This window comes from Rhinoderma darwinii, chromosome 4, assembly GCF_050947455.1.
Source record: "Rhinoderma darwinii isolate aRhiDar2 chromosome 4, aRhiDar2.hap1, whole genome shotgun sequence".
NCBI classification, from domain to species: domain Eukaryota; kingdom Metazoa; phylum Chordata; class Amphibia; order Anura; family Rhinodermatidae; genus Rhinoderma; species Rhinoderma darwinii.
In genome coordinates this window covers 180,834,330-180,858,513 of record NC_134690.1, presented here as the reverse complement: position 1 = coordinate 180,858,513, position 24,184 = coordinate 180,834,330, and the positions used below count along the sequence as shown (strand labels likewise).

Genomic DNA, 24,184 nt, shown 5'->3' with positions numbered 1-24,184 from the left:
TATAACATGTATATGCTGTGTGTGATGACAGTGCTGTATAACATGTATATGCTGTGTGTGATGACAGTGCTGTATAATATGTATATGCTGTGTGTGATGACAGTGCTGTATAACATGTATATGGTGTGTGTGATGACAGTGCTGTATAACATGTATATGCTGTGTGTGATGACAGTGCTGTATAACATGTATATGGTATGTGTGATGACAGTGCTGTATAAAATGTATATGCTGTGTGTGATGACAGTGCTGTATAATATGTATATGCTGTGTGTGATGACAGTGCTGTATAACATGTATATGGTATGTGTGATGACAGTGCTGTATAATATGTATATGGTATGTGTGATGACAGTGCTGTATAAAATGTATATGCTGTGTGTGATGACAGTGCTGTATAACATGTACATGCTGTGTGTGATGACAGTGCTTTATAACATGTATATGGTATGTGTGATGACAGTGCTGTATAACATGTATATGGTATGTGTGATGACAGTGCTGTATAACATGTACATGCTGTGTGTGATGACAGTGCTGTATAACATGTATATGGTATGTGTGATGACAGTGCTGTATAACATGTACATGCTGTGTGTGATGACAGTGCTGTATAACATGTATATGCTGTGTGTGATGACAGTGCTGTATAACATGTATATGGTATGTGTGATGACAGTGCTGTATAACATGTATATGCTGTGTGTGATGACAGTGCTGTATAACATGTATATGCTGTGTGTGATGACAGTGATGTATAATATGTATATGGTATGTGTGATGACAGTGCTGTATAACATGTATATGCTGTGTGTGATGACAGTGCTGTATAACATGTATATGCTGTGTGTGATGACAGTGCTTTATAACATGTATATGGTATGTGTGATGACTGCTGTATAAGATGTATATGCTGTGTGTGATGACAGTGCTGTATAACATGTATATGCTGTGTGTGATGACAGTGCTGTATAATATGTATATGCTGTGTGTGATGACAGTGCTGTATAACATGTATATGGTATGTGTGATGACAGTGCTGTATAACATGTATATTCTGTGTGTGATGGCAGTGCTGTATAACATGTATATGCTGTGTGTGATGACAGTGCTGTATAACATGTATATGCTGTGTGTGATGACAGTGCTGTATAATATGTATATGCTGTGTGTGATGACAGTGCTGTATAACATGTATATGGTGTGTGTGATGACAGTGCTGTATAACATGTATATGCTGTGTGTGATGACAGTGCTGTATAACATGTATATGGTATGTGTGATGACAGTGCTGTATAAAATGTATATGCTGTGTGTGATGACAGTGCTGTATAATATGTATATGCTGTGTGTGATGACAGTGCTGTATAACATGTATATGGTATGTGTGATGACAGTGCTGTATAATATGTATATGGTATGTGTGATGACAGTGCTGTATAAAATGTATATGCTGTGTGTGATGACAGTGCTGTATAACATGTACATGCTGTGTGTGATGACAGTGCTTTATAACATGTATATGGTATGTGTGATGACAGTGCTGTATAACATGTATATGGTATGTGTGATGACAGTGCTGTATAACATGTACATGCTGTGTGTGATGACAGTGCTGTATAACATGTATATGGTATGTGTGATGACAGTGCTGTATAACATGTACATGCTGTGTGTGATGACAGTGCTGTATAACATGTATATGCTGTGTGTGATGACAGTGCTGTATAACATGTATATGGTATGTGTGATGACAGTGCTGTATAACATGTATATGCTGTGTGTGATGACAGTGCTGTATAACATGTATATGCTGTGTGTGATGACAGTGCTGTATAATATGTATATGCTGTGTGTGATGGCAGTGCTGTATAACATGTATATGCTGTGTGTGATGACAGTGCTGTATAATATGTATATGCTGTGTGTGATGACAGTGCTGTATAACATGTATATGGTATGTGTGATGACAGTGCTGTATAACATGTATATGCTGTGTGTGATGACAGTGCTGTATAACATGTATATGCTGTGTGTGATGACAGTGCTGTATAACATGTATATGCTGTGTGTGATGACAGTGCTGTATAACATGTATATGGTATGTGTGATGACAGTGCTGTATAAAATGTACATGCTGTGTGTGATGACACTGCTGTATAATATGTATATGCTGTGTGTGATGACAGTGCTGTATAACATGTATATGGTATGTGTGATGACAGTGCTGTATAATATGTATATGCTGTGTGTGATGACAGTGTTGTATAACATGTATATGGTATGTGTGATGACAGGATGGCATATGTGCGAAAATCACGCAGCCACGCACCAAACACTTATGACACACGGAACTGCAACGTGCAAAACGCACACGTTCGTGTGAATTTTGCCTAAAGATAAGGAGGACAGGAGTGGGAGCCATGTCAAAATTAAGATGGAGGGGAAGCCAAACTGAGCTTATAGTTTCTCATGGTCACTGCCTTTTAGCTTTTGATGTCATTTTCCATATATGGACAGTGACGTCAGGGGGTTCTCCAGGGCCAGAATCCCCAGGCCAGAGCATTGCACTCCAACATCGCAAAGCTCCTGACATCGCTGTCCATTTACAGAAAGTGAAGGCAGGGGCTTCTCCAGGGCTGGAATCCCCGGCCAGAGCGCTTGCGACGCCCTGGCCGTGAACTCCGGAATTGCAGCTAATGACATCCCTGCCCATATATGGAAGTGAGGTCAGAAGGAGACGTATCCCAATGTATGACTTGCTTGTCTTCCTGCACCCCTAGCTGCTTCTGCTTATATTGCAAGGGTATGTTCACACACTTAACAAAAAACGTCTGAAAATACGGAGCTGTTTTCAAGGGAAAACAGCTCCTGATTTTCAGACGTTTTTTGAGCAACTCGTGTTTTTCGCAGTGTTTTTTACGGACGTTTTTGGAGCTGTTTTCAATAGAGTCTATGAAAAACGGCTCCAAAAATGTCCCAAGAAGTGACCTTCACTTCTTTTGACGAGCCGTCATTTTCCGCGCCGTATTTTGACAGCGACGCGTAAAATTAAGGCTCGTGTGAACAGAACACCGTAAAACCCATTGAAAGCAATAGGCAGATGTTTGTAGGCGTATTAGAGGCGTTTTAACAGGCGTAATTCGAGATGTAAACCGCCCGAATTACCTCTGAAAATAGGCCGTGTGAACATACCCTCAACAGTATGACCATGGATGAAGTCCATCTAGACAAGGTGAGGTCCTTGGTATACAGGACTGCATCAGTCATGTGACCATGTTATTCATGGCCTCAAATGTGGATGGAACTTATTCTGAAGTCAAGAAACAACTTTGTCACAATGATAACGCTGAGAAAACGTATTTGTCATTTTCTAGAGAAGCGTCAATTACAGTATGTAAGGTATGGTAAGGTATACTGTTAGCAGCAGGGACATGGATCTTGGAGGAATGGGCGGATAAAGCGGATCTGTCATCAGACTATGTTGCTCTATGTAAGGGCAGCATAGTATAGAGATAGAGCCTGGGCTCAGGGCCCTTTTATACCAACCAATTATCGGGCAAACGAGAGGTCATAGAACGCTCGTTCCTGATAATTGCTCTGTGTAAACAGGTCAACGATCAGCGGATGAACGAGCAAACGGCTGATTGTATTGTCTCTGCAGCATAAAATATTATTGTTGTCGGCAGCACATGTGCTGCCAACATGATAGAAATGTATGTGGACGAGCGATCGGAGTAACGCGCGCTGATCCCCAGACATTACTGATATTAGCTTCTTGTGAAAGGAGCAAACGAGCGCCGATCAATGAGCTGTCTTGGTGATCGGCACTTGTTTTTACGGACAAAATGTGCCGGTGTAGAGGAATCCTAATAGTGCAGCAGACCTATCAGCCAAACAGCACAAATTATTTTGTGCCGTTTGGGCTAATAGTGGATTGGACCTGTTCCCATAGTATGCTGCTCTTAACCCCTTCCCGACATTTGCCGTATAGGTACGTCATGGAAAGCATTGACTTCCCGCATCTTGACGTACCTATACGCCGAATGTTTGGGACCGGCTCAGAAGCTGAGCCGGTGCCTTCCATCACTGAATCTCAGCTGTATCTTACAGCTGACATACGGCTGTAACGGCGGGGACCGAAATTAGCTTCGATCCCCGCCATTAACCCCTTAAGTGCAGTGCTCAAACGCGATCGCTGCACTTAAGGTGTTTGCAGCTCATCGGAACCCCAGTAATGAAATTTGCCGGGGTTCCGGTGGCTGCAATGGCAACTAGCACCTGCCTAGCACCGAAGCCAGTCAAGATCCGCCCGGCGGCGGAGCCTGATCGGCTTCCGTAGCTGCCGGCAAGATGGCGCCGGGTCAGGAGCTGATCCGGCGTCATCAGCGGTGGAAGTCAGCTGTACTGTACAGCTGACATCCACCTGTAACGGCAGGAACCGGAGCTAGCTCCGATCCCTGCCATTAACCCCTTCGATGCAGCAATCGAAAGCGATTGCTGTATCGTAGCGGTTACTAGCAGATCGCCAGCCCCGACAGGCAATCAGGACTGGCGACTGCTGTTATGGCAACAGGAGACACAATGGTCTCCTGCTCTGCCATTACGGAAGCCGATTTAGGCCCCGCCGGGAGGCGAAGCCTAATCGGCTTGCTGTCAGTGAATGACTGACAGATCTAATACATTGCACTACATAGGTAGTGCAATGTATTAGAAAAAAAAAAATCTGACCGTTGGACCTTCAAGTCCCCTAGTGGGACTTGAGAAAAAGTGTAAAAAAAAGTGCAAAAAATAAAAGTTTGAAAACAATAAAAGTTTCAAGTAATCAAATAAAACACAATCCCCCTTTTACTCTTATCAAGTCCTTTATTATTGAAAAATAATAATAAACCATATGTATTTGGTATCGCCACGACCGTAACGACCGGAGGTATCAAAATATTATATTATTTATTGCACGCGGTGAACAGCGTAAAAAAAACTCGTAAAAAAACGTTACCAGAGTTTATGTTTTTTGGTCACTTTGCCCTACAAATATTAGAATAAAAAGTGATCAAAAAGTCGCACGTATCCAAAAATGGTACCTATAAAAACTATAGCTCGTCCCGCAAAAAACAAGCCCTGATATAGCTCCGTCGACAAAAAAATGAAAACGTTATGGTTCTCACAACTTGGCGACAGAAAAAATACATTCTTTTTACAAAAGTAATTTTATTGTGCAAAAAGTTGTAAAACATGAAAAAGTTCTATAAATTAGGTATCACCGGAATCGTACTGACCCGCAGAATAAAGTTAACATGTAATTTATAACGCATGGTGAACGCTGTATAAAGAAAACGAAAAAAGCTGTGCCAGAATTGCGTTTTTTTGTTTACCTGGCATCCCAAAAAATAGGATAAAAGGTGATCAAAAAGTTGCATGTACCCCAAAATGGTACCAATAATAACTACAGCTCGTCCTGCAACAAACCAGCCCTCATACCGCTACGTCTATGAAAAATAAAATTAGTTATGGCTCCAATAAGTCAGGAAATAAAAAAATATGCAGTTGTGCCCGAGGGGAACATTTCTTCTGTTTGAAGAGGCGATTTATCAAGGACCTAAAATTAGGGAACCAGGAAAGGGAGGGCCCAAACATATCCGCTGGAAGCGAGGGTGCCCGTATTATACCAGGACAACACTTCCCAGCAAAATTCCCCAAACTGCAAAGGCGCGGAGTGTGGACCAAAAGGGGGATAAGGAAGGACACCATATATCAGTGCGACACCGGCCTGTGCAGAAAGGATTGCTTCACAGCGTAACACACATCTATGGATTATTGTATTATTTTTTTTTACCCCATTATTATACCACCTGACTATGCCCCTTATATACTCTGCCCGGCTTACATATGCCCCCACATTATAAACGGAAACACCAGTAAGACTCCAAACAAAACTACTACCAAGCAAAATCCACGCTCGAAAAGCCAAATGGCATTTCCTCCCATCTGAACCCTACAGCGTCCCCAAACAGCAGTTTCCTTCCACATATATGGCACCGTCATACCCGGGAGAACCCTTTTAGCAATTTTTGGGGTGTGTGTCTCCAGTGGCATAAGCTGGGCACGACATATTTGCCACTGAATGGCATATCTAGGGAAAAATATAAATTTTTAATTTGCACCATCCACAGCGCATTCATTTATGGAAAAGACCTGTGGGGTGAAAATGCTCACTACACCCCTTAATAAATGCCTTGAGGGGTGCAGTTTCCATAATGGGGTCACTTCTCAGGGGTTTATTTTTATTATTTCACATCAGAGCCTCTGCAGTTGTGAACCAATACTTTGTAAATCGCCAAATTAGGCCTCAATTTTACATGGTATGCTTTCACTCCTGAGCCTGGTCGACTGTCCAGGCAAGAGATTAAGGCCACATGTAGGGTGTTTCTAAAACCAGGAAACCCAGCATAATAATTAGAGAGCTGTCTTGTTATGGTGGCACAAGCTGGGCACCACATATTGGCATATCTATGGAAAAAAATCCCATTTTCACTCTGCAACATCGTGTGCAGACCAATTTCTGCCAATCATCTGCAGGGTTAAAATGCTTACTACACCCCTAGGTAAATGCATTGAGGGGTGTAGTTTCCAAAATGGGGTCACTTCTGGGGGGTTTCCACTGTTTTGGGCCCACAGGCGCCCAGAAACCAATCCAGCAACATCTGCACTCCAAATGGCGGTCCTTCCCTTCTGAGCCCTGCCGTGTGCCCAAACAGCAGTTTATGACCACATATGGGGTATTGCCGTACTCGGGAGAAATTGCTTTACAAATGTTGGGTTCTTTTTGAATTCCACAAGAGGTGTCGTTTCCTAAATGGAGTCACTTTTTGGGCGTTTTCATTGTTTTTTCCCCTCAGGGGCTTTGTAAATGTGACATGGCCTCCGCAAACCATTCCTGCTCAATGTGATCTCCAAAAGCCAAATAGCGCTCTTTCCCTTCTAAGCCACGCCGTGTCTTCAGACAGCCGTTTATTACCACACGTGGGGCATTGTTTTACTCGGGAGAAATTTTTTTACAGTTTTTGTGGTGCTTTTTCTCCTTCAGTCCTTGTGGAAATTAGAAAAAATAAGCTAAACCTACATTTTCTTTGAAAAAATGTAGATTTTTATTTTCAGGGCCTACTTCCAATAATTTCTGCAAAAAAACTGTGGGGTCAAATCGCTCACTATACCCCTAGATAATTTCCTCAATGGGTGTAGTTTCCGAAATTGGGTCACTTGTGGGGGTTTTCCACTGTTTTGTCCCCTCAGGGGCTTTGTAAATGCGACATGGCCTCCGCAAACCATTCCTGCTAAATTTGAGCTCCAAAAGTCAAATAGCGCTCATTCCCTTCTAAGCCCTGCCGTGTCTCCAAACAACCGTTTATTACCACATGTGGGGTATTGTTTTACTCGGGAGAAATTGCTTTACAAATTTTACGGTGCTTTTTCTCCTTTAGTCCTTGTGGAAATGAGAAAAAAAATCGCTAAACCTACATTTTCTTTGAAAAAATGTTGATTTTAATTTTCATGGCCTACTTCCAATAATTTCTGTAAAAAACCTGTGCAGTCAAAATGCTCACTGTACCCCTAGATAATTTCCTTGAGGTGTCTAGTTTCCCAGATGTGGTCACTTTTGGGGGATTTTGACTGTTTTGGCACCGCAAGAGCCCTTCAAACCTGACATGATGCCTAAAATTTATTCTAACAAAAATAAGGCCCCAAAATCCACTAGTGCTCCTTTGCTTCTGAGGCCGGTGCTTCAGTCCAGTAGCACGCTAGGGCCACATGTGGGATATTTCCTAAAACTGCAGAAACTGGGCAACAAATATTGAGTTGCATTTCTCTGGTAAAACCTTCTGTGTTATAAAAAAAATTGTATTAAAAATTTATTTCTGCAAAAAAATATGAAATTTGTAAATTTCACCTCTACTTTGCTTTAATTCCTGTGAAATGTGTAAAGGGTTAAGACATTTTCTAAATGCTGTTTTGAATACTTTGAGGGGTGCAGTTTTTAAAATGGGGTGACTTTTTGGGGGTTTCTAATATATAAGGCCCTCAAAGCCACTTCACAACTGAACTGGTCCCTGTAAAAATGGCCTTTTGAAATTTTCTTGAAAATGTGAGAAATTGCTGCTAAAGTTCTAAGCCTTGTGATGTCATAGAAAAATAAAAGGATGTTCAAAAAACGATACCAATCTAAAGTAGACATATGGGGATGTTCATTAGCAACAATTTTGTGTGGTATAACTGCCTGACTTACAAGCAGATACATTTAAATTGAGAAAAATGCTAATTTTTGCAATTTTTTGCAAAATTTTGGTGTTTTTCACAATTAAATACTGAACATATCGAGCAAATTTTGCCAGTAACTTAAAGTCCAATGTGTCACGAGAAAACAATCTCAGAATCGCTTGGATAGGTGAAAGCATTCCTGAGTTATTACCACATAAAGTGAAACATGTCAGATTTGAAAAATGAGGCTCGGTCAGGAAGGTCAAAAGTGGCTAAAGAGGGAAGGGGTTAAACAGGTCAGCATAGTTTTTCCCTTTTTTTAATAAACAGATTAGTCAGTGTGTTTAGTGTAACTTTGTAAATCTGGCTGTAATGAGCTCAGCCGTGCCTGTACTACACCTGAACGTGAGGAGGCACGAAGGGATACAGACCTGGACAAACCCATAAAAAGCTATGAGAAACATCATGGAAGAGAGAGGCTTTCCTGGACCTTTTGCTAATCGGATCCCGTCCTGAAAGAGGTGTTGGAACCTGGATTACACTTACAATACAAAGGTACCAGTGAAAGAACCTCTAGCCAAGTTTAGAAATAAACTTTCTCCAAACATACGTTGGGAGTGTCTTCTATGTCTTTCCCGTATATATGGATGTGATGTGGATGAATATCTCACTGGAATAAAAAATTGCTCATTACTAAATTGCCTAAACATAATTTTGGATGCATGCATCTATTTCTCGGCACACCCTGAGAGAAAGGATTACTGGATCTTTTGTTCAACTGGATCCCGTCTTAAAAGACACCTTGCAACCTGGACTATACCTGTAACCCCAAGGTATTAGTGAAGGAACCTCTAGCTGAGAGCTAGATACAATTTACTTCAAACATACTTTGGGAGTGTCTTTTTTGTTTCTCTTGCAAATGCATGAAGTAACTTGTATGTTGCTGAATTTTAGGAAGGAATAATTTGTCTCGTTCTATTTTTGCATTAAGCCTTTAATATCTGGCCCTTTCCAATTATATTTAAATATTATGGGACGACTATCTCCCCGGAATTACATGTTGCTATTATGATATAATGTTTCAATATATGTTTGGATGCATGCATCTATTTGTCGGCTTATAAAATAGCACCCGTATTAATGTCAATGATATGTTACTATGTGTAATGTTTTTTCACAATTATGATAATTGGAAAATATTTTTAAATAATTAAAATAATTTTGTATTTTGTTTAAATAATTTGTACTTTGTACTTAATTTCGACCCAAAGTGTGCTGGTTTTGTTCAATCGTTTTCTTTTTCTCTTTTTTTCTATATAATTATATTGGACGGCACCGTGCAACAATTATTGCATTTTTTGGGTTATTCAAAAGGATATTTGTGTTTTTTGTTATAACTTTGTAAATCGTCTTTATTAAAAATAGTTTTACTTTTGGAGATACGGCTGTTCTGTATTGTCTATACAGAACAGCTGTATCCCTTCTTTTACACTGGATCTGTCAGTCCCATCGACCTCACGGGTTCAGTTTAGGCGGGTCCTGCGTCTCTGACACCCAGAATCCACCTGTAAACGATCACATCTAAGTTCATAACTTAGATGTGATCGATTACAGGTGGATCTTCTCTAAATAGAGAATACAGAACAGCCGTATCTTCTAAAGTAAAAAGATTTTTTCATAAAGACCAATTACAAAGTTATACTAAACACACTGACTAATATATTTATAATTTTTTTTAAATGCCCTTTTAACTGAAAGTAAGGACTGAAAATGCAGCCTTTGGCTCCACTTGCCCCCAAAGTTACACTTACCTGAATAAAGCTCCTCTGAAAAATCCTGTTGTCTTCTACTAAACCACAGGAAATACTCCAACTACTGGTATATATTGTGCCTGTCCCTGTTATAGACAGTGTGGTCACCACTACAGATGGTCATTTACAGCTGGAGAGAAGGAGGCTGTACAACATGTCAGGGTTAAACGCGGCTAGGTGTCTCATTGTTATAAGATTACAGAAAGGTGGTTCTGCTAGTGGAGTAACCCCTAAATTATAAGGATTGTGCAATAACCACGTGAGGTTATACGGCATTAGCAGTGGCGTAACTACCGCCGTAGCAGCAGTAGCGGCTGCTACGGGGCCCGCGGCATGAGGGGGCCCGTGTCGCCCGCCGGCACGGGCCCCCACCATGGCCGGAGGCTCCGCTAGCAGCCGCTATGGCTGCTACAGCGGGACGCCACTGAACACTACGGCAGAGCAGGGAGGTATCTCCCCGCTCTGCCATTAACTGGTTCCCGACCGCTGGCTGTATTTTTACGGCCAGCGGTCAGGGTCCTTAAGACCCGAGCCATAGACTTTCTACGGCTCGGGTTTTAACTTGCTGCCCGCGCGATCGGGCAGCTGAATGTCGGGTCTCCGGCTGTCAGTGACTGCCGGGGACCCTGAGGAGAGGATAGGAGCAGCTTTCGCTGCTTCTGTCTTCTCTGATCACTTGTACACAGCGCTGAATGCGCGCTGTGTACAGGAATAGAGACAGCAGCAGCGGCGCTGTCTCTATTCCTCCCGGTGATCATGTGACTGGTCATATGATCGCCGGGTGCCGTTAGTGGCAGACTGCTGCTGGGTCTTACTAGACCTAGCACAGCCCTATTAGTGACAATCGTCATTATGAGAGTGCTGATTTCCCCTGTAACTGGGGCTGCTGTGCAGCTCCAGTTACAGTGGAATAGATGGTGTAAAAGAAAGAAAAAAAATATATAAAGTTCCCCAAAGGTCTTTTTTGACCTTTGGGGGACAGACCATAGTAATAAAAAAATAGTAAAGTCAAGTGCAAAAAAATGTAAATAATAAATACACATAAAATACCCAACCCCAAAAAAAAACGTCCCCCCCGCCAATCATTGTTGTAACGCTGGCGCTGACCCAATTACCCTAATATAGACATGTAATATATAAAAATTTACGGTAGACAATGACGATCACAAATAAAAGGTCTATTTTAGGGTAAAACTATGTTATTACCAAAAAAAAAATAGCTGAAATGTAAAAAAGCTTATTTTTTTACTATTATTTTCAAACTTTATGAATAAAAATTCTAAAATAGCAAAAAAGGTGTGTATAAAAATGATAAAAAATGAAACCTGCATTGTCTACGGAAAAAACGTCGCAAAAATCATGTCGTTAGCCCAACAAATAAAAAAGTTATAGCCATTTAACTAACACGTGCTAAAAATGGCTAAACGGTGTCTGGTCCTGAAGGCGCAAAATAGAGCAAAAGACATGTATCCCCCCCCCCCTCTCCACAGGACATGTATCCCCTCTCCACAGGACATGTATCCCCCCCCTCTCCACAGGACATGTATCCCCTCTCCACAGGACATGTATCCCCCCCCTCTCCACAGGACATGTATCCCCTCTCCACAGGATCTCCACAGGATAGGGGATACATGTGTGATCGCTGGCATTGATAGGGAGAACGGGGGACTGAAAGTCCCCTGAAGTTCTCCATCACAAACCTTGGACTTCCGGAGTCTGTGTCGGCAGCTCCGTAGAAATGAATGCTTGTGCGCATGCATGACCAGCGCTCCTTTCATTTTTATTGAGCTGCGCAGACGCCGGAAGTCAGAAGTTTGTCATGGAGAAGTTCAGGGGACTGTAGGACACACTGTAGGTCGCATTTTTTGGGGAGGGGGGATGCTGTATGGCGTTCCCTACAGGGGGGGGGAACGCTGTAAGGCGTTCCCTACAGGGGGGGGGGGTTGGCTGTATGGCGTTCTCTACAGGGGGGGAGCTGTATGGCGTTCCCTACAGGGGGGGCTGTATGGAGTTCTCTACAGGGGGGGCTGTATGGCGTTCCCTACAGGGGGGGCTGTATGGCGTTCTCTACAGGGGGGTGCTGTATGGCGTTCTCTGCAGGGGGGCTGTATGGCGTTATCTACAGGGGGGCTGTATGGCGTCATCTACAGGGGGGCTGTATGGCGTTCTCTACAGGGGGATATATGCCGCTAGCTACAGAGGGGGGCTGTATGGCGTTATCTACAGAGGGGGGCTGTATGGCGTTATCTACAGGGGGGGGGCTGTAAAAAAGGCACTATCTACAAGGGGGGGGGTTGTGTGACACCCAGGGGAGGGGGGGCCCCACTCAAAAGTTTGCTATGGGGCCCAGTCTTTCCTAGTTACGCCCCTGGGCATTAGGCCACTTTCACACAGGCGTATTTTGGTCAGTATTTTGCTTTAATTTTTATCGTCCAAACACGCAAGAGGTGCAAAACTTTACATTACAGTTTATATTTTATTGCTGGTTTTGACTTACATATAACTGATGCAAAATACTGACCTAAATACTGCCGTGTGAAGGTGACCAGAAATGTACTTTCACACGAATACATAGTAGACTTTTCTGCACGTCATATATAATCCATCCACTTATACATACAGAATCACTGTTGTCTGTCCTGATTGTGTAACATGATGATTTAGCAGGCACAGTACTAGACTACAATGATGCGATGTATGGTGTGGTCATAAACATATACTGTCAGCATGACACAGCACAAACTAGACTTTATAGTAAATAATCTGGTACTGTAGCACACCTCCCAACTTTCAAGTATCGCAAAGAGGTACAAAGTGAAAACAGAATGTTAGAATCTTTTCTAATTTATTGAAAAGGAAAAACTAAAATATTGCATTGACATGAGTATTCAGACCCTTTAGGCTGGATTCACAAGAACATGTTCGGTCCGTAAAGGACGGAACGTATTTCGGCCACAAGTCCCGGACCGAACACAGTGCAGGGAGCTGGGCTCCTTGCATCACACTTATGTACGACGCTAGGAGTCCCTGCCTCTCCGTGGAACTACTGTCCCGTACTGAAAATACGATTACAGTACGGGACAGTTGTCCTGCAGCGAGGCAGGGACTCCTAGCGTCGTACATAACTATGATGCTAGGAGCCCGGCTCCCTGCACTGTGTTCAGTCCGGGATTAGCGGCTGAAATACGTTCCGTCCTTTACGGACTGAACATGCTCGTGTGAATCCAGCCTTACTCAGTACTTAGGTGAAGCACCTTTGGCAGTGATAACAGCCTCCAGTCTTCTTGGGTATGATGCCACAAGGTTTGCACACTTGGATTTGGGGATTTTCTGCCTTTCTTCTCTGCAGATCATCTCAAGCTCTGCCAGGTTGGGTGGGGACCATCGGTGGACAGACATTTTCAGGTTTCTCCAGAGTTGTTTAATTGGGTTCAAGTCAGGGCTCTGGCTGGGCCTCTCAAGGACATTCACAGAGTTGTCCATTAGGCTGTGTTCACATCACCGTCTTTGTTCCGTTGAGGGGTTCCATCGGAGGTTCTGTCGGGTTAACCCCTCAGCAGAAAGACAAACGGAAACCTCAGCTTCCGTTTCCCTCACCATTAAACTCCATGGTGATGGAAACCTAGCTAATGGTTTCCGTCTGTCTCCGTTGTGACAGGGTTCCGACGTTTTGGATGGAATCAACTGCGCTATTGGTTCCGTGAAGAACAACGGAACTCTGTCACAACGGTGACAGACGGAAATCATTAGTTAGGTTTCCATCACCATGGAGTTCAACGGTGAGGGAAACAGAATCTGAGGTTTCCGTTTGACTTTCCGCTGAGGGGTTAATCCGACGGATCCTCCGACGGAACCCCTCGTGGAAATGAACGCCGATGCGAACAGGCCCTAAGCCACTCCTGTGTTGTCTTGGCTGTGTTAATAAATATGTATGTGTGTGTGTGTATTTGTCTGTGGCAATTGTGAGGGTATATAAACTTTTTTATGTGAATGTTTGTGTGTAAATATATATAAGTATATATATATATATATATATATATATATATATATATATATATATATATATATATCCATCTATATATATATATATATATATATATATATATAGATATATATTTGTATGTATATTTATGCATATGTGTGTATATCAGAAATGCATTCACATATGTGATTATGTATATTTGTTTATGTATATGCCACCGTCACTAGAATACCTTTGAACATAGCGTTGTCTGGTGAACGGAATCCAAACTGAAACAAGGGGAAACCATAGGTTTCCGTTTGCATCACCATTGATTTCAATGGTTACAGATCATGTTCAAATGGTTTCCGTTTGTTACCGTTGTGTAAGGGTTCCGTTGTTTTGCCTGAATCAATAACGTAGTCGACTGCGGTATTCATTCTGTCAAAACAACGGAACCCTTAGGCCCAATGCACACAACCGTAAAAATAGTCCGTAATTGCGGACCGTATTTACGGTCCACAATTATGGACCCATTCACTTCTATTGACAACAGATGCCCTCCCGTATAATTGCGGGAAGGTGTCCGGGCCGTAGAAGTGTACCACAAATTATAGAACATGTCTGTTCATTTGCTCTTTACAGGCCGTGTTCCCATACTTTGTATGGGAGCATGGGCCGAAAATGCAAGTGGCTGTCCGTGGCAGCCAGCGGGCGGCCATGCCCGTAATCGCGGCTCGTGATTACGGGAACAGCTATGTGCATGGGGCCTTACACAACGGTGACAAACGGAAACCATTTGCACCAGATCCGTCACCATTGAAATCAAAGGTGATGCAAACGGAAACGTATGGTTTCCGTTTGTATTCCGTTCATAAGATCCCCTGACGAAAAGGTCCGACGCAGATGTGAACGAAGCCTTAGGTGGAACACTGGACTGCAAATGTATGCACGTTAACCCCCTTAATGACCGCCGATACGCCTTTTCACGGCGGTCATTAAGGGGCTTTATTCTAGGCTGCTGCCTTTTCACGGCGGCCTAATCAACGTCCTGTACGGGTCTCTTGTGCAGGCTGGAGCCGGGGCTCAACTGTCTGATAACAGCCGGGCTCCTGCTCCAACGGTAGCGATTGAAGTTTACTTAGATCGCGGCGGTTTAACCCCTCAAATTCCTCGGTCATTAGCGACCAATGCATTTGAGTTGTTTACGGAGGGAGCTCCCTCTGTCACCCATCGGTGGCCCGGAAATGCAATTGCGGGCATCCGATGGGGTGCCATGGCAGGCGGGGGCCTAACAAAGGCCCCCAGGTCTGCCCTAGCTATATACCTATTAGGACATGCCAGAGGCACATCCTAATAGATGCTTGTCAGTTTTATACTGACAGGCAATAATGCTCTGGTATACGAAGTATAGTGTGCTCAAGTATAGAACATGTCGTGAGTTTTACGCAGCGGACCCACGCTGCGTGAGAAACACGGAATGTCTGAACGGCCCCATTGACTTACATAGGTCCGTGCGACGCGCGTGATTTTCACGCTCGTATCACGGACGTAAAATACGCTCGTGTAAATAAGGCCTAAGCTGCACATGTGTGGGAGGTGAAAGGTTCTCTTTAACCCCTTAATGACCAGGCCATTTTGCATGTTAATGACCAAGGATTATTTTTTGTTTTTTCACGGTCGCATTCCAAGAGCCGTAACTTTTTTTTTATTCCGTCGACATAGCCGTATAAGGGCTTGTTTTTTGCGGGACGAGTTGTATTTTGTATTTTTAGATTCTTATAATATATTGATTAACTTGTATTAACTTTATTTTAGGAGAGAATTGAAAATAAGCAGCTATTCCAGCATTGATTTTCACATTATAAATTTAAGCTGTTTACTATGCAGCGTAAATAACATGTTAACTTTATTCTATGGGTCGGCACGATTACGGGGATACCAAATATGTAAAGGTTTTATAGGTTTTCCTACGTTTGCACAATAAAAAGCCTTTTAGAAAAAAATTACTTGTTTTTGCATTGCCGCATTCCAAGAGACGTAATTTTTTATTTTTCCGTCAATGTGGCCGTATGTGGGCTTGATTTTTGCGGGCCAATGTGTTGTTTTCATTAGTACTATTTTGGGGTACATAGGACTTATAGATTAAAAAGTTTTTTGACAAGGCTTTATTGCAGCTCCTTTTTCCGGGGTTTCTTCAAAACCATTTTGGGGTACATATGACTTGATCACTTTTTATTCTGGCTTTTGGGGAGTCGGAAAAAACAAAAAACAGCAATTCTGCCATTGTTTTTTTTTTTTTTTTATGGCGTTTACCATGCAGAATAAATATCTTAAAGGGAACCTGTCACTAGGTTTGGAGCCACTAAACCACCAGCATGCCGTTACACAGTAAGGATTTAGTGTTCCAAACCTGCCTGCCTCAAAAACGTATGTTTCGGGAATAGTTAGTAACTTACAAGTTACAGAGAGGAGTCTGGCGGCATCGGGTGCATTCACATTGTGCACATGAAGCAGATGTACAGTTAAGCGAGGTGGACTGTCCTCGGCTTCATGAGCGCAATGCGAATGAGTCGATGCTGCTTGACTCCTCTCTCTGACTCATCTCGGTAAGTTTCTTTACTAACTATTGTCTAAACGTCCGGTTTCGGCGCGGGAGGTTTGGAACACTAAACCCCAGCTCTATAACGGCATGCTGTCCAAACCTACTATAATAATTTTTTAGGTCAGTTAGTTACAGATATAGGGCTATACCAATTATTAGTATTTTTTTTCAATAATCAACAGCTCTTTTTTTTTACCCGAGATTTTATTTTTTTCTATACATTTTATTGAATTTTTTTTCAGTCCCACTGTATTGCGGTATATTATTCCTGTCTGTATTATAGGCAGGGCCAAATAGGCTTACATCCATGGCAGACCCGAGGGCCTCCCTTACAGAGGGGATCCCTGATCGCTATTGACCGCGGAATTAAACCGAGGGGTTAAATGGCCAGCATCAACGTTAGCTCATCCTAGCCCTTGCAGTAGGGTGTTACAGCTGACACTCTCTGCTCATGGCATAAGCTCAGCTCCTGCGCCATCCTTGCACATGCACAGCCATGTGTGGGAACCATCTTCCGCTAGCAGTGCAGCTGTATGGTATGGTTTACTATAAGGGCATGTTCACACGGCGCACAAAAAAAACGATGTGTAGACGTGTCAAATACGCTAGCGTTTCTTGTGAAGAGCGTTTTAAAATACAGGTGATTTTGATACGTTTTCCACGTGTTTTTGCTCGCTTTTTGCAAGTTTTTTGGCGCGCAGTTAGGACTCCCATTGTCTATGGGAGCATTTGGTGCATTTTACACGTCAAGGAATTAACCTGACGCTTCTTTTTTACATGATGCAGATTTTTTAACCCCTTAAAGACCAGGCCAATGAGTTTTTAATTTTCGTTTTTTCCTCCCCGCCTTCCAAAAGCCATAACTTTTCTATTTCTTCTTTGACATAGCCATCTGAGGTCTTGTTTTTTGCGGGACAAGTTGCAGTTTTTCATGGCACCATTTATTGTACCGCATAATGTACTGGGAATCTGCAAAAAAAATATTTGTGGGGTGAAATGGGCAAAAAAACTGTGATTATGCCATTTTTTGGGGGGTTTTGTTTTTAAGGCATCCATCAGGCGGTAAAAACGACATGTTCACCTTATTCTACAGGTTGATACGATTACGGCAATACCAAATTTATATGTTTTGTTTTATGTTTTACCACTTTTAAAAAAAAATAAAGCAATGTGCTAAAAAAAAATATTTTTGTGTCGCTCTGAGAGCCATAACTTTTTTATTTTTCCATCAGTTTAGAGTTCTGTCGTTTTCACCGATACCATTTTGGGGTACATGCGACTTTTTGCTCACTTTTTATTCCTTTTTTTTTGGAGAGCTAAGGTAACCAAAAAACAGCAAGTTCCATGTTTTATTTTTTTAAATTTTTATGTAGTTCACCGAGCGGGTTAAATAACGCTATATTGTGATAGTTCGGACTTTTACGAACGCGGCGATACCAGTTATGTTAACTTTTATTTTTTTTAACATTGCTTTAGGGAAAAAATGTGAAAAGTTTTTTTTTTTTTACTTTTAATATATATATTTTTTCGGAACATTATAAATATCTTTGTTTTAGGCCCCATGCACACGACTGTGCCCGCAATCACGGCCAGCGATTGCGGGCACGGCCGGCCGCTGACTGACAGCCACATTTTCGGGCCGTGCTCCCATACAAAGTGTGGGAGCACGGCCTACAAAATGCAAAAGAACGGACATGTTCCATAATTCCCGGAACATTTCCACGGCACGGACACCCTTCCGTAGTGCTACGGAAAGGTGTCCGCGTTCAATGAAAGTGAATGGGTCCGTTTTTGCGGACCGCAATTGCGGTCTGCAAAAACGGAGGTTTTTTACAGTCGTGTGCATGGGGCCTAACTGGTTTTTTACTTTTTTTATTAGTCCCCCTAGGGGACTTGAAGCAGCGATCGTTGCATCGCTTGCATGATATACTGCAATACTGATGTATTGCAGTATATCGTGATTCTTAGGGTATATTCACACGCAAACTCAAAAACTTCTGAAAATACAGAGCTGTTTTCAAGGGAAAACAGCTCCTGATTTTCAGAAGTTTTTTAAGCCACTCGCGATTTTCACTGTGTTTTTCGCCTGTTTTTGGAGCTGTTTTCTATAGAGTCCATGAAAAACGGCTCCAAAAACGTCCCAAGAAGTGACCTACACTTCTTTTTCATGGCTGTTCTTTTACAGTTTTTCAAAACGGCCGCGTAAAAAAACAGCCCGTCGGAACAGAACGCCGTTTTTCCCATTGAAATCAATGGGCAGATGTTTGGAGGCATTCTGCTTCCGATTTTTCGGGCGTTTACAGCCCGAAAAACGGCTGAAAATTGGCCGTGTGAGCAAGCCCTGCCTTTATTAGGCCCCCAGGCTGCCATAACTACTGTAAACGGCCGATTGTGCTGCGGGGGGCTCGATGGCATGTTTGAGGAGGCGCCCCCTGATTCTAACAATTTAAATGCCCGCGCCATACTTCCCCTTAACGGCTGCCGCATACCAGTACAGTCAGGTGCCACTCACTATCTGCACCGACCTCAATACTGGCTCTGCGACTAACATTCACTTCTCCTGTCCTGCGTCCTGAATGACGAGACAGGCGTGATGACATCGTTCAGGACGCAAGACAGGGAGGAGACACCGCACAGACTATCTTCCTATGCGTTTCCTGGGCTGGTAGGGACACCGAGAAAACATATTTCTTCAGGGCGGCTCTAGCAGCACCAGTGGGCAGTGTTTGTGAGAAGCCCAGCAGATTAGTCACTGACTGTGGGCTTGGGTTGAATGGGGGCACTGATGGGGGGTCTAAATAGGGCAATAATGGCAAATGGGCAGAGATTCAGTGGCAACTTGGTGCCCATTTGACACTTATTGCCCCTTTATTGTTCTTCTGTGCTAAAGGGGAAGTAAATGTCAAATGGGCATCAGAGGGGCACCAAACAGAAGGACACTAGTGGGCAATCAGTGGCTATTGGGCACCATGTTGGCACTAAATTGTTAATAAATGGTAAATGGGCACTGAATGGTATCTGTACTGTGTATATATAGGTCTGTACGTGTATATGTGCCTGTGTGTCTATATTTTTCTCTTTATTTATTGGTATATGTTCCATTGTGTGTGTTTGTGTGTGTGTGTATATATTTGTCTGTACGTCTAAATCTCTCCCTTTATGTATGTACAGTATACATGTTCCAGTATGTGCGTGTCTATATATGTGGTTCATTTTTGGTTTGTGGAGGGCAGCAATAGAGAGTCCCGCACAAGGCGCCATCCAACCTAAGGCCGCCCCTGCACGGTCTGAATGAGGTCTAAGGGTATGTTCACACGCAGTGGCGTAACTACCGCTGTAGCAGCCATAGCGGCTGCTACGGGAGCCGCAGCACAGGCCCCCACCCCCATGGCCGGAGGCTCCGCTACCAGCCGCTATGGCTGCTACAGCGCGACGCCACTGATGGGGTTGTTCCTTCAAAAGACATGTATCCCCTATCCACAGGATAGGGGATACATGTGTGATCGCTGGGGCGCCCAGCGATAAGGAGAACGGGGGACAGAAAGTCCCCCGAAGTTCTCCATGACAAACCTCGGACTTCCGGGGTCTGTCGGCAGCTCCATAGAAATGAATTGTGCATCGGTCGCGATTGTGCGCATTCTCCTTTCATTTTTATTGAACTGCGCAGACCCCGGAAGTCTGAGGTTTCTCATGGAGAACTTCGGGGGACTTTCGGTCCCCTGTTCTCCTTATCGCTGCCAGCGATCACACATGTATCCCCTATCCTGTGGATAGGGGATACATCTATTTTGTAGGATAAACTATAGGCCGTTCTTTTTGTTTGGGGGGGGGGGGGGTTGGGGGCTGTATGGAGTTATCTACAGGGGGGCTGTATGGCGTTATCTACAGTGGCTTTGGGGCTCTATGGCGTTATCTACAGGGGGGTTGTATGGCGTTCTCTACAGGGGGGCTGTATAGCGTTGTCTACAGGTGGCTGTATGGCGTTATCTACAGGGGGGTTGTATGGCGTTCTCTACAGGGGGGCTGTATAGCGTTATCTACAGGGGGCTGAATGGCACTATCTACAGGGGGCTGTATGGCGTTATCTACAGGGGGGGCTGTATGGAATTATCTACAGGGGGCTGTATGGCGTAATCTACAGGGGGGGCTGTATGGCATTATCTAGAGGGGGATGTATGGCGTTATCTACAGGGGGCTGTATGGCGTTATCTACAGGGGGCTGTATGGCGTTATCTACAGGTGGGGTTTGGAGCGGTATGGTGTTATCTACAGGGGGGGCTGTATGGCGTTATCTACAGGGGGGCTGTATGGCGGTATCTTCAGGGGGCTGTATGGTGTTATCTACAGGGGGGCTGTATGGCGTTATCTTACGGGGGGCTGTATGACGTTATCTACAGGGGGGCTTTCGGTCCCCTGTTATCTACAGGCGGGCTGTATGGCGTTATCTACAGGTGGGGTTTGGAGCGGTATGGCGTTATCTACAGGGGGGGCTGTATGGCGTTATCTACAGGGGGGCTGTATGGCGTTATCTTCAGGGGGGCTGTATGGCGTTATCTACAGGGGGCTGTATGGCGTTATCTACAGGTGGGCTGTATGGCGTTATCTACAGGGGGCTGTATGGCGTTATCTACAGAGGGGCTGTGTGGCGTTATTTACAGGTGGGGCTGCATGGCGTTATCTACAGGGGGTCTGCATGGCGCTATCTACAGGGGGGGATGCATGGCGCTATCTACAGGGGGGGCTGTATGGAGTTATCTACAGGGGGGCTGTATGGCGTTATCTACAGGGGGGCTGTATTGTGCTATCTATAGGGGGGTGCTTTGTGGTGGAATCTATAGGGAGGCACTATCTACAAGGGGGGGGGGTGGTGTGATACCCAGGGGATGGGCCCCAGTCAAAAGTTTGCTATGGGGCCCAGTCTTTCGTAGTTACACCCCTGTTCACACGGCTTATTTTCAGCCGTTATTCGGGCCGTAAAGGCCCCGAAAAATGGCTGAAAAAACGGAAGCTGAACGCCTCCAAACATCTGCCTATTGATGGGAAAAACAGTTTAGTTCCGACAGGGGAAAAATGGCGTTTAAAAAAAACGCCCCGAAAAAAGTAGTGCATGTCATTTCTTGAGCCATTTTTCATTGTCTCAATAGAAACACAGCTCCAAAAACGTCCGTAAAAAACGCTTGATGCTTTAAAAACAGCTGGAAATCGGAGGCTGTTTTCCCTTGAAAACAGAGCCGTATTTTACAGCCGTTTTTAGTTTAGCGTGTGAACATACCCTAAGGGTATGTTCACACGGTCTATTTTCAGGCCATAAACGCCCTGAAAAACAACTAAAAATACGGAGGCTGAATGCCTCCAAACATCTGCCCCTTGATTTTAATGGGAAAAACTGTGGTTCGTTCTGATAGGGAGCCTTTTTAAGCGGCCGTTTGAAAAAACGGCCCGTAAAAAGAAGGAGCATGTCACATCTTGAGCTGTTTTTGAGGCCGTTTTTCTTTGGGTCAATAGAAAAACAGCTCCAAAAACAGGCGTAGGAAATGCGGCAAAAACGCTTGATGCTTAAAAAACGACTGAAAAACGGAGGCTGTTTTCCCATGAAAACAGCTCCGTATTTCACAGCCGTTTTTTGTTTAGCGTGTGAACATACCCTCATAGTGGATGCTGTTTACCAACAAAACTAAAAAAAGAAAGGCATCCTGCTACTCGCAGAGCCGCACATGGACGTGTATATAGAAGCCTATGATATGAAGTTCACTGGATTCTTGGGACGTAGAATGTTCTCTTCTACTGAGCGCGCGGCTTCAGGAGAGACACGTGGATGAGGGAAGAAAGGGACACCCGCCTAGCCAATCAGATCTGCCTATTAGTGATATCTAGCGATCAATGAGGTGACAGATGTCACGCCACATCACCCTCACATCCACTGTATAGAGCTACTCAGGACTTCTTTTAAGAGCGGCGAGCCTGGGTTACCTAACATTAGAGCGAGAGAAGATCAGCCAGTGATCGGTCAGTATGACATGGATTCATCACAGGACTACAGTAATATGGACGTCTTCAGTGTCTAGTACTAATAATACTGCTCTATAATAACTGGAAACACTTCAGGAATGTGCGCTTCTATCAACTATGCAAATCTATTATCGAGCTCTCACTTGATTGGTTAAAACGACCCCGCCCCTGATGGTTTGAACGAGCCGCCCCGCCCCCCTGTATATTAATTCAGAGCGTCCCTGCATCGCGGCTCTTCTGTTGTCAGCGGCGGTCGCAGAGGGTAAGCGATCCCATAGATCTAGTATGGAAATTGTCCGTGACATGGCGCCGCTGTGTATGCTTGTCCCGTATTCAGAGCATTTATCAGCATGCTGCACACCAAATGGTCGGCCGATCCCGTCAGCATTCACCTAATAATGTATCTATTGTGTAAGAGTATATAGACATGTATATAACTATGTGAGGGAGGATCTGTATCCTGTATGGTAATGCCAACACAGCAGTTCTATAGATAGATATTGGAAATTACTTGTATCTCCTGCTGTTTAGTATATGTTAGGGGATTTATTTTTATGCGATAACATCTGAAGAGGATCCTCGATTAGAGCTGCTTTGATTTATTTTTTCTTTTAAAAAAAAGTTCTTACATTAATATTATATAGTCTGCTGTGTGACTGGGCTGAAGCATCCTCCTGTAACAGGCTATGTACTGCAGACAGGGAAGCATCCTCCTGTAACAGGCTATGTACTGCAGACAGGGAAGCATGCTCCTGTAACAGGCTATGTACTGCAGACAGGGAAGCATGCTCCTGTAACAGGCTATGTACTGCAGACAGGGAAGCATGCTCCTGTAACAGGCTATGTACTGCAGACAGGGAAGCATGCTCCTGTAACAGGCTATGTACTGCAGACAGGGAAGCATGCTCCTGTAACAGGCTATGTACTGCAGACAGGGAAGCATGCTCCTGTAACAGGCTATGTACTGCAGACAGGGAAGCATGCTCCTGTAACAGGCTATGTACTGCAGACAGGGAAGCATGCTCCTGTAACGGGCTATGTACTGCAGACAGGGAAGCATGCTCCTGTAACAGGCTATGTACTGCAGACAGGGAAGCATGCTCCTGTAACAGGCCTATGTACTGCAGACAGGGAAGCATGCTCCTGTAACAGGCTATGTACTGCAGACAGGGAAGCATGCTCCTGTAACAGGCTATGTACTGCAGACAGGGAAGCATGCTCCTGTAACAGGCTATGTACTGCAGACAGGGAAGCATGCTCCTGTAACAGGCTATGTACTGCAGACAGGGAAGCATGCTCCTGTAACAGGCTATGTACTGCAGACAGGGAAGCATCCTCCTGTAACAGGCTATGTACTGCAGACAGGGAAGCATCCTCCTGTAACATGCTATGTACTGCAGACAGGGAAGCATCAGAGCAGGTGAGATCCCCAGGGTGGTCCAAAGTGTTGGGGGATCAGTCCCTCTGGTCAAGCGAGCAATTGCAATATATTAGGAAGTTGCTGTTTATGCCATTCACTTTCTCTAAAATATAATAATCTCT

The 24,184-nt window shown here is 43.9% G+C and overlaps 1 protein-coding gene across 3 annotated transcripts in view; it reads left to right on the top strand.

Moving 5' to 3' along the window:
• LOC142759604 (glutathione S-transferase 3-like) overlaps window positions 1–24,184 on the top strand; it is a 62,765-nt gene that overhangs the window by 1,374 nt on the left and 37,207 nt on the right. Inside the window, exon 1 of one of the 3 annotated variants that reach the window (XM_075861947.1) lies at window positions 22,569–22,639. The exons of 1 other annotated variant lie outside the window; for it this stretch is intronic. The gene's annotated coding sequence lies outside the window, so the exon portion shown is untranslated. Of the gene's footprint in view, window positions 1–22,568; window positions 22,640–22,884; window positions 22,905–24,184 lie in introns of those variants that run through there. One more of the 3 variants, XM_075861944.1, reaches the window with a different exon arrangement.